This window comes from Erythrolamprus reginae, chromosome 4 (genome assembly GCF_031021105.1).
Source record: "Erythrolamprus reginae isolate rEryReg1 chromosome 4, rEryReg1.hap1, whole genome shotgun sequence".
Lineage (NCBI taxonomy): Eukaryota > Metazoa > Chordata > Lepidosauria > Squamata > Dipsadidae > Erythrolamprus > Erythrolamprus reginae.
Genome location: NC_091953.1, coordinates 106,130,204 through 106,141,118, shown reverse-complemented (window position 1 = coordinate 106,141,118; position 10,915 = coordinate 106,130,204).

The window sequence follows — 10,915 nt, the reverse complement described above, 5'->3', positions numbered from 1 at the left end:
GTGTGTGTGTGTGTGTGTGTGTGTGTGTGTGTTATATATATATATATAATTATATATATATATATATAATATATATTATATATATATACTATATATATAGACCTAAGCTGCCTTCCTTCTATAAATATACCACACCCAGCCACCAGTATTTTATAGAAGGAAGGCAGCTTAGGTCTCGCAGTGTTCGCCTTAGAACAAGGACAGAAACACCAGCCTGAAGATGATGAGTGGGACCTCATCGAAACGTCGCCAGAAATTTCCAAATCCTACACGGGAAGAAACCCGAATATACCAAGACCGTCATACCTGTCCATTCCCAGCTAAAAATATTTGATACATACATACATACATACATACATACATACATACATATATATTTCTCTTCTCTTTTGTTCTGTAAATGTATTTATATTGTTATTTGTAGGTGTTTTCTTTTTTTAATTTCCTTTTTTCTTTTTTGTTGTTTGTATGTGTGTTTATTTATTTTTTTAAATTTTTAAACTTCAATAAAAACTATTTTAAAAAACAGCTGGGAAACCTTGATCTCTGATTGTTCAGCTGGGAGGCCAAAGACACAGCATGGCCTTCTCCATTTCAAGGAGACATTTGTTTGGCAGGCTGAGGCAAAGAGGCAGTCCTGGAATCACCAAAATCTGGGGGTCGGACAGGGGACAGAATGGATCTGCCCTCAGTGTGGAAGGGATTGCCATTCTCGGATTGGCCTTTTTAGCCACACTAAAATGCTGTTCTAGGAACTCTTTCCAGAGCACGATACCATAGTCCCGTCTCCAGGTCCCGTCGTCTAAACAATGTTGTTTGGCGGGCCCCAGGGGAAGAGCCTTCTCTGTGGCGGCCCCGACCCTCTGGAACCAACTCCCCCCAGAGATCAGAATTGCCCCCACCCTCCTTGTCTTTCGTAAGCTCCTTAAAACCCACCTTTGTCGTCAGGCATGGGGGAACTGAGATATTCCCTTCCCCCTAGGCCTATACAATTTATGCATGGTATGCTTGTGTGTATGTTTGGTTTTTTAAATAAGGGTTTTTAAAATTATTTTAAATATTAGATTTGTTACATGTTGTTTCATTATTGTTGTTAGCCGCCCCGAGTCTACGGAGAGGGTCGGCATACAAATCTAATAGATAGATAGATAGATAGATAGATAGATAGATAGATAGATAGATAGATAGATAGATAGTCTTTCAAGACTGAAGGTTGCCAATGAAAAAAAAAGGAACAAAAATGTGGAAGTACAATAAATATAGGTATAAATATCCCCCAAAATGCATGATTTAAGATCAAAAAGATTATTGATTTTTAAATGGCTGCTTACCAGAATGTTTAAATGTTTCATGTTACTCTACAGCCTTTGCTTTCTGTGCAAGCATTATGGCCTTGTTTTAAGAGTTAAACTCAAATTGCCTAACTTTCTCCCGCCCAAGTTAAGCTTTTGTGCGCCGCATCAATTTTTTGATACAGGTTTGAAAATATTTTGTGTTGTGATAAGCCTAGAGAGACGGCCAATTTTCTTTTATTGTTAGCGATTCCTCTGAGAATAGCTTTCTGCTGTCTGCTAGCTGTTAATGCCCATAAGCTTTGGCAGCCGAAGCCATTTTCTCGCCAGTTTTCCCTCTTCCGGATTAAGAATACTTCGTAGCAGAACAGCATTCCAGATTCAGAACAAATGGCGAGGAGTTCAGCAAGGTGACTTGTTAGGACAATTCCATCTGCCAAACCTCTGAGCCAGTTGGCAACCAGAGTCCTTGTCAGGAAAGGTGATGACTACCTCTATAGGAGAATGCCTCCGTCCCTCACATTCGCAGGAGTATTTGCTTTGCTAACTAAAATTGCAAAACTGGCGGAGAGCCCTTTAATTCCATGAATAGTTCCAGAAGTGTTTGAAGATTTAAATATTGGCAGGCCTGAAAAGATTAAAAATAATGGGCACGCATATGGGGTATTTTCACATGATACTTTTAAAACTGCTTATAAATCTCTAAATTTCCTTTAGCAAGCTATGCAATATTCTACTGTATAATCAACCATCTTTCAGGGAGTGGTTGAAACCCACTTTATAGGAAGAAAAGGAGTATAATCATAGATTCCATTGAATGGATGATAGAGCTGAAATAAATATTTGGAAATATTTCAAATTCATCCCAATTCATCCACTCTGTGGCTTCAGTTTAAAATGTGTAACATTTAGGTGTTTTCATGTTATGGGCATCTCTTCTTCATGGGTTTCTTTTTGGTGTGCTAAATGCTAAATTCTGTTGCATGTCAGTAATTAAATATTAATTACATGCTAACTATTATTCATCTCTGCTTAAGTCAACAATGTGAATCTATCATTGCCATTTACAGCATGCCCCTGCCTTTTTCTGCCATACCCTCTGTACTGAATGTTTACTAACACAAGGTGCTGTTATAAATGAAGAAAAGCCATGTTCCAAAACTGTGTAAATATATGAATCCCCCAATGGATTAGTAATTAGGTTAGCTTTTAACGGAGCTTTCAATGAGAAAGGGGAAAACAGAAATGAGATACCAATGAGATACCAATCATATGAAGATAGGACTGAATCCTGATCCTTAAGTTTGGAAAGAGAATCCTTTACTAGAGGCAACCAAATAGAAACATAGAAGATTGACAGCAGAAAAAGACCTCATGGTCCATCTAGTCTGCCCTTGTACTATTTCCTGTATTTTATCATAGGATGGATATATGTTTATCCCAGGCATGTTTAAATTCAGTTACTGTGGATTGACCAACCATGTCTGCTGGGAGTTTGTTCCAAGCTTCTACTACTCTTTCAGTACAATAATATTTTCTCACGTTGCTTCTGATCTTTCCCCCAACTAACCTCAGATTGTGCCCCCTTGTTCTTGTGTTCACTTTCCTATTAAAAACACTTCCCTCCTGAAACTTATTAGTAGTATTAATTAATTAGTAGTATTAACTAATTAAGTATTATTAATTAGTATATTAATAATATAATAATAATTAATAATAATTTATTAGATTTGTATGCCGCCCCTCTGGCTCACAACAAATAACACATGAGATACAAATCCAATATTAAAAAGATTGTGTCCCCTTGTTATTGTGTTCACTTTCCTATTAAAAACACTTCCCTCCTGGACCTTATTTAACCCTTTAACGTATTTAAATGTTTCGATCATGTCCCCGCTTTCCCTTCTGTCCTCCAGACTATAGTTAATACCAATCTCTTCTTTCCTATGCCATGCTCATTTCCCATTAGGTGGAGAGAGGCAATACTTTCAAACCAGGGGTGACATCAGGCATGAGTTCTAACTTATCTCACTGCTAGTTTGCTTCCTCCCTTGCCTTGTGACTGTGGCTCATGGGCACGTGCGTATGTGAAGTGCAAAAACCAAAGTGCATTTAAAAAACAAAACAAAACCAAGATGGCAACACATGCACAGTGCTGGAAACCTGGCTTCTGCATATGCACAGAAGAAAAAATGAAAATTTTAAAAAATCCAAAAAAATCCCCCCATTTTTTAAAAAAAGATGGTGGTGCCCATGGACCAGCATGGACTGAACCAGTTCCATGACATCATCATGACATCACCAGTGGTTTTCTACCAGATTGGTTGAACTGGTCCAAACCTGGAGGAACCCATTTCTGGGTAAAATGCTACCATTTTGGCATACTGGTAGCGTCAGCCACCAATGGTTCAGAGAACTTCTAGTGGTGGCAGCACAAGGCTCCACTCACCTTCCCAAACATTGCCATTTTATTTTTTTAACTCTCTGTTCATGTGCAAATCTGCATGTACATGGGCAGAGGGTGAAAAGACGCATACAAAGTTCATGCTTCCAAACCGGTAGCAAAGATAAGTAGATTTCACCACTGTCTCAAACATGTTATTTATTGATTGATTGATTGATTTATTGATTGATTGATTGGATTTGTATGCTGCCCCTCTCCGGAGACTCGGGGCAGCTAACAGCAACAATAAAGCAGTGTACAATAGTAGTCTGATGCTAGAAACAATTAAAAACCCATTAATATAAAAAACCAAACATACATACATACCATGCATAGAATTGCAAAGGCCAAGGGGGAAGAGGGTCTCAATTCCCCCATGCTTGACGGCAGAGGTGGGTTTTAAGCAGCTTACGAAGGCAAGGAGGGTGGGGGCAATTCTAAACTTTGGGGGGAGTTGTTTCCAGAGGGCCGGGGCCGCCACAGAGAAGGCTCTTCCCCTGGGTCCCGCCAAGCAACATTTTTTAGTTGACGGGATCCGGAGAAGATCCACTCTGTGGGACCTAACTGGTTGCTGGGATTCGTGCAGCAGAAGGCGGTCTCTGAGATAATCTGGCCCGGTGCCGTGAAGGGCTTTATAGGTCATAACCAACACTTTGAATTGTGATCGGAAACTGATTGGCAACCAATGCAGACCGCGGAGTGTTGGTGTAACATGGGCATATTTGGGAAAGCCCATGATTGCTCTCGCAGCTGCATTCTGCACGATCTGAAGTTTCCAAACATTTTTCAAAGGTAGCCCCATGTAGAGAGCGTTACAGTAGTCGAGTTTTGAGGTGATGAGGGCATGAGTGACTGCGAGCAGTGACTCCTGGTCCAAGTAGGGTCGCAACTGGTGCACAAGGCGAACCTGGGCAAACGCCCCCCTCGCCACAGCTGAAAGATGTTTCTCTAATGTGAGCTGTGGGCCTATGTTATGGCTGTGGCGTAAGAGAACCACATTGTTCTCTTATCTATATGGTTAGAATTTACTTTTTAATTGTGTAGCCAGAAATTAAGAATACTTACTGGTAAGGAGTTTTGTTAAGCGATGCGCTATCCTTCCTGGTTCTGAGATGTTCTAGTATGATCTTTGGATCTTTGACTCATTATTTCAGTTCCAGGTTATAAGCTGTTGGTTCAGTGTTGACAACCTGGCTGCAACAAGGCAACTTTGATAGAGGTTTTTATTGGGAGCCTGTAAAAAGAAGAGAGAAAAGAAGGGAATAATTCACTATGGATTCTGTAACCCATAGACCTTTATTACAGTCAAAGACCATCAATATAATAATAATAATAATAATAATAATAATAATAATAATAATAATAACAATAATAATAACAACAAAAACAGAACATCCAAGAATCATTTCAGATTCTTAGAATCTAGACATTTTAGTATCTCTTTGATCCTAGCAGCAGATTCTTGGGTGATAAATGTAGTCCTTGACTTACAGCAGTTCGTTGGCCATCCAAAGTTGGCCATCACCCAAGTCAACAGACATGCTAGGTGTTGAGGTTCTTGGACATCTGGAGACAAATGACTTACAAAATTCATGACTTTTGGCTGATCAACCAAAATTGATCTATTGTAAATATACAAAAGATATACATATCTCGCTATGATGAAGGCACACATTTGCGACGAATCCCCACTGCTGCTGCACAGAATCTGGCCAACTGTGCTGTAATTATGGCCTGTTCATCTTTAAGCAGCCACTGGAGATAGGTATTCATATATCATAGATTCAGGATTCAGGGAGGGGGTGCTGTAGCACAAATAGTATTATTATTTGTAGGACAATAATATTTTTGGAGTATAAGACGCATCGGAATATAAAACACACCTTAGTTTTGGGGGAGAAAAATAGGGGGGGGGATTTGCCTACCAGGTATTCATCTGGCTAGTGTCCTTTGTCTACTCAGCTTCAGCACATTATTTGATCCCCTGGTTAGGGCTAACCCCCCCCCCCCTTATTTGGAGAGGGTAACAATGAAAGAGCCTGAAAACCCGTAAGAGGTGGGAACATTTTGTTAGCACCTCGTTAGGGTTGGAAAGAAACTTATTCGGAGCAAGAAGAACAATGAAAAAAAGCCTGCAAAGACTTTAGGACTGGAAAAACATTCTTTGGAGAGAGTAAAAATGAAAAAGCCTGTAAGGTAAGAGCTGGGAAGATTGTTAGCACCTAGTTAGGACTGAAAAAAAAGCTTTGAAAAAAGCTACATTCAGAGTATAAGACGCACCCAAATTTTCGGCCTCTTTTAGGGAGTAAAATGGTGTGTCTTATAAAATACAGTACTTCATATCTCTATGTACATAGACATCTGTGAGTATTAAGAAATAAAATACAGTACTGCATTTGTGATGCAGATATGCCCAGTTCAGAATATTTTCTTTTTGTATTATCAAGATACAAATTTCTTGATTTGCTTTCAGTGACATTACAGATTCCAAAATGATTTCTCAAAAGGTAAGCAGTACTGCTTGATGTAGAATATACAACTCAAGAAACAGTGATGGAGATGATGATGGAGGAGATGTTTGTATCAATTATTCTATTCAAATGACTTCTTTCAAGGTAGAATGGTTCGTTTGTTTTTGTTATTACAATAGATAATAGAGTGTACCCAAGATTAATTATGTCAATCTTTCTTTTCCTGGAAAAGAAAATCCTGCCACAGCAATAAAGTGAGATACGTATAGAATGTCACCAGTGGTCAAAAGTGTTTCTTAGACATGTGTGAAAGGCCAACAGTGCGATATACTAATCATGACATCAATTAGACAACTATCCATTTGTGGCCTGAAAACATAGACAACCAGTTTATTAAGATGAGTTATTTGGTTAGCAGTATCATGGTCGAAAAAATACTATTTATGATGGGAGTTCTTTTTCTTCAACAAAGTGAAGAATTGGTGTCACATCTTGTTTGTTTGTTTGTTTGTTTGTTTGTTTGTTTGTTTGACCTGCTTACAAAGTCATCCAACTACTAATGACTGAAACATTGATGAGCAGAGATTTTTGCACTGACTCTTGAAAGCACATCACAGGCTAGCTATATTTATTCAGCATTTGTGGCATTTGAGACAGGAAAGCAATTTTACTATGAATCCTATCCCAAATAAAGGGAGGCAAGGAAAGCTTCCCTTCATTATTTACAATTATAATATGCTAGATCCCAAAATTAAAACAAGTCTGGTAGCACCTTTTCTGACTAACATTTTATTAAAAGGCATAAATTCATTGTATCTGATCAGGGGAACTACAGCTCAGAAAATAAAACATACTGGTCAGAAAATAAAACATATTGGTCAGAAAAGGTGCTCTCAGACTCCTGATTTTTTGCTGTAGTAGACTAAGACAGCTGTTCTCTTATAATATACCAAATCCAAGCAGCAATACTTAGTTGGTTGTTAATGTTTTGGACCAATATTGCTGAATGCTGTAACTAAAGGAAGCAGACACACCTGGAGTTCTCTGCAAAAATTAAGACTGGGAGGGGGGGAATCATGCTTTTAAAATGAAAGAAAATTACAAGCCTTTTATCCTAATGACAGGGAAAAGGTTTTGCAAAAGCTCCTCAGTGCTCCCACCTCCTAGTCCCAAATTTTTGCCTAACTGTGTCACTGAATGGAATGCCATTAATTTTAATGATATGTCAAGAATGGCTAAAAGAACTGAACACAGCAGATCAAAAGATACACTCTTTGAATTCCACTACACTTTCTGAGGTCCTCAAAGGGTTAAAATAGCAACCAGTTTGATCAAGTGCATATTTTTTTTGCCCATTTTCTTTCACGCTGTATTTTCTTTTATCCCCAAATTTTAATGTGTTGACGAGATATAAAAATAGATCATTTCTTACAATTAGGATTTTAGGGGTGGGGGCCCTTTATTTGGCTAATATAGCACAAAAACAGACTAATTGCAAGATATTTACAAAATGGTCCTAACTACAACTCTTACAGTAATTTGATAAGTTCCATTTAATGGTGAACACTATCATCTCACACTTCCTTTATCCCTTCTTCCACATATACTAATGCAAAGTTGTCCAATTATTTGTTTTCCTAAAATACATAAGGTCAAATTGTTCTTTTCCTCCCCTTTTTCCTAGCTCTTATGCTTACTTGCATGAGCAATGGCCTTTTGTGGCACACTCGGACCACGACCTGACAGTCATTATTTTGTCTTTTATCTTTTTAAAATGATTATTAGACTAATCAGCTTTGATACCAACCTTTCCAAAGATACTATCCATTACGTTGTCAGTAAAGCAGACTGGAGACTAAGTGTCAACAGAAGGTGAGACAGAAAATCAGCCACAATCTAAAAGCTAATTAACCTGCCTAGAAGTTAATTAAATACGTGTTAGGAGCAGCGGGGTAGATCCTAATTAAACTTGTCTAATAACAGTACATTGACATACCCTGACACTGAGAATTCCTTCAGGATTCAAATAATTGTGTAAAGGGCAATAATACCTGCCACGTGGATGCAAGCCAACCCTGAAGATGCACATATTTCCCAAGCATTTCTATACTAATTGGGCATGTCACATGTATTTTAATTTACATCTCTTTAAATGTTGATTTCCACAATTTTTCTATTTGACATTGCTTTTCTGCTCCCTACTCATTTTGCCTGAAATTCATCAGAAAGAGCCAATTCAAGCTGAACCTATTGACAGTAGGACATATTGAGTATCATTAGTTGCAATGATGGTGGTTAAATTAATTTGCCGATTTTAGTGTTGACATATTTAGATAATCCCTGAGTCTTTCTAACTTTGCATTAGTAAATAATGAATGTGCATATACGTAATCTCACTTTCATTAAAATAAGTAGAAATCTATTTGGGGTTAAACATTATTTTTGTACACTCCAGAAATGACATAGCTTGATAAATTATAATTTAGCACTTGAAGGGTAATTGTTTGAGAATGGACACTTTCAGGAGAGCAATAATGGGAACTGGGAAATTAAAACCTTTACAACTTGCCTTTTTAGGCATCAAATTTATGCATTTGGATGCAGGAATACCTCGCTGGCTAATCCTAGCACCTCTGATCCTGAAAGATAAGCAGTGAAGGAAAAAATGCTTAATTTTGTTGCTCATATGAATTTAAAACCTATAATCTTACCAATTTTGGAATAGAAACCTCTGTAAGACATACTCTCTGTATGTACCTTTGAATCAGTTTTGACTCCTGGTGACTGCTTGGATTAATTCCTTCAGTTTTCTTGGCAAAATTGTTCAGAAATGGCTTGCTTAGTTGATCGCTCTCAGAGGGGATTGCCATTGTTTTCCTAAGGCCAAGGTCACCCAGCTCCCTTTGTGCTTAAAGTAGAACTAGAACCTACAGTCTCTCAGTTTCTAGCATAACCTCTACACTAAACTGGCTCTCTGCAAGAGATACTGTAGCAGGGATTTTTTAATATACATTGTTAGAAGTTGGATTAAAAGATCTCAGAGAAGACTTCCACTTCTCTGATTATCAGGGTACGTATTGAGAAAGACCTGCAATATGATCCGCCGTAAGCACTGGATTCTATGCTGTTATGTGCTTGGATTCGCTCCTATTTTAGAGGAGCTGGTTGGTCTAAATGCTTTCTCAATTATTTTCTGTTATGCTCCCCCTAGGAAGAAGCAAACATTTCACCACCACTCCCAACTCTGGACCCCAATGGAATTTTAGTGCTAATATTTATTATTTTACTTATTATAAGCTTGAAGCAAACTATTTTGCTGAGGAAGGCTGCTCTACCCACTTACCTGGGAGTAAGTCACACTGAACACAATTCCTCTTGATTCAGCAGATTGAAGTAGATTGTTTTGGGGATCAGCAAGAGGGGAGGACATTGGAGAGGTTGGGAATGGTCTTAACAAGGTTTGCAGTTTTATTAGTTGTGTTTTAGCTAAGTGTGTGTATTGCCTACTGTCTGTCCTTGTTATTTGTATATGGCTTGCTGTCATGCCCTTTGTTAAAAGGGCATTATAAATAAACATTTATTATTATTGTTGTTGTTGTTGTTATTATTATTATTATTATTATTATTATTATTATTATTATTTGTGGTTAGCTGTGGCCCAGCTCCTGCCCCAAGGAATGTGCAGGTGGATGTGGGGGAGACATCCACATGCCGCAGGCCTGTTTTGCTCCCAGTAGAATCTGCTGACGAAGTCTCCTCTACCAAGAAAGTGTGAGTGACATGGAAGAGGGGAGTTTGGCAGACAGGCCAGGAGGAGATCAGCCATCTGTATCATCCCTGGATTCTGAACAAGAATCAATGACACATCCACGCATCCGTAGAGTGATGCATAGGAGACAACAACTGAAGGATTATTACAAGAGAAAATGAGGCCACCTGTGGTGGGGTGGGACTGCTGTAATTAGTGCTACAGATAAAAGTGCAGCCTGGTGTTTTAGCCTCATGGTAGTTTATCTGATTTATTGTTTCATCAAGATCGTGGTTTTTGCTGTTCAGAATTGTGTGTGTGGACTCTCTGGACTTTAGAATTGGACTCAATTTCCCAGTTATTGGGTGAGCAATTGGACTGCATTTAAGCTGTGCCTTGTGTGTACCAGAAAATCCCTTTGACATTTAAAAGGGGAGCTGTTTCTGTTTTTTTGTTTATAAAAACTTTTGGGTTTTCCTTTTATTGTGTGGTATGTGTCTTCCTGGACTAATTACCCTGTAATTACGGGCGGTTGAGATCCACGGGCGCAACAATTATTACTCAGTGGAGTTAGGCAGGCTTAGGCTATTGTAGATAGGGCACTCTTTTGACATGCAGTCAGCCCAGTTTAATCAAGCCGATGTGTTGGGGTCGCTGGCCTGGCCCATAAGCGCCACCTCTGCTGGGCACTCACAGCAAATAGTATGGAAAGTGGCCTTAGAGTGCCGTTCAAAGCTTTCACCCAGCTGCAGAGGATGCTCCTTCTTGTCCAGCAGCAGGTTCACCATGCCATTTATGGCTACTGCTAAGAACAATAAGAACCCCCTCAGCTGCCCCGCTCCATCCGACTGCCTTCTCTTCCGAACTTGGAGCAGCGTGCAACTGGAAAAACACTCCCCACCTGGGAGAATCGATCAAGAGGGACCACAGATGTTCCCTGGGGTCATACACACCCCCTGGC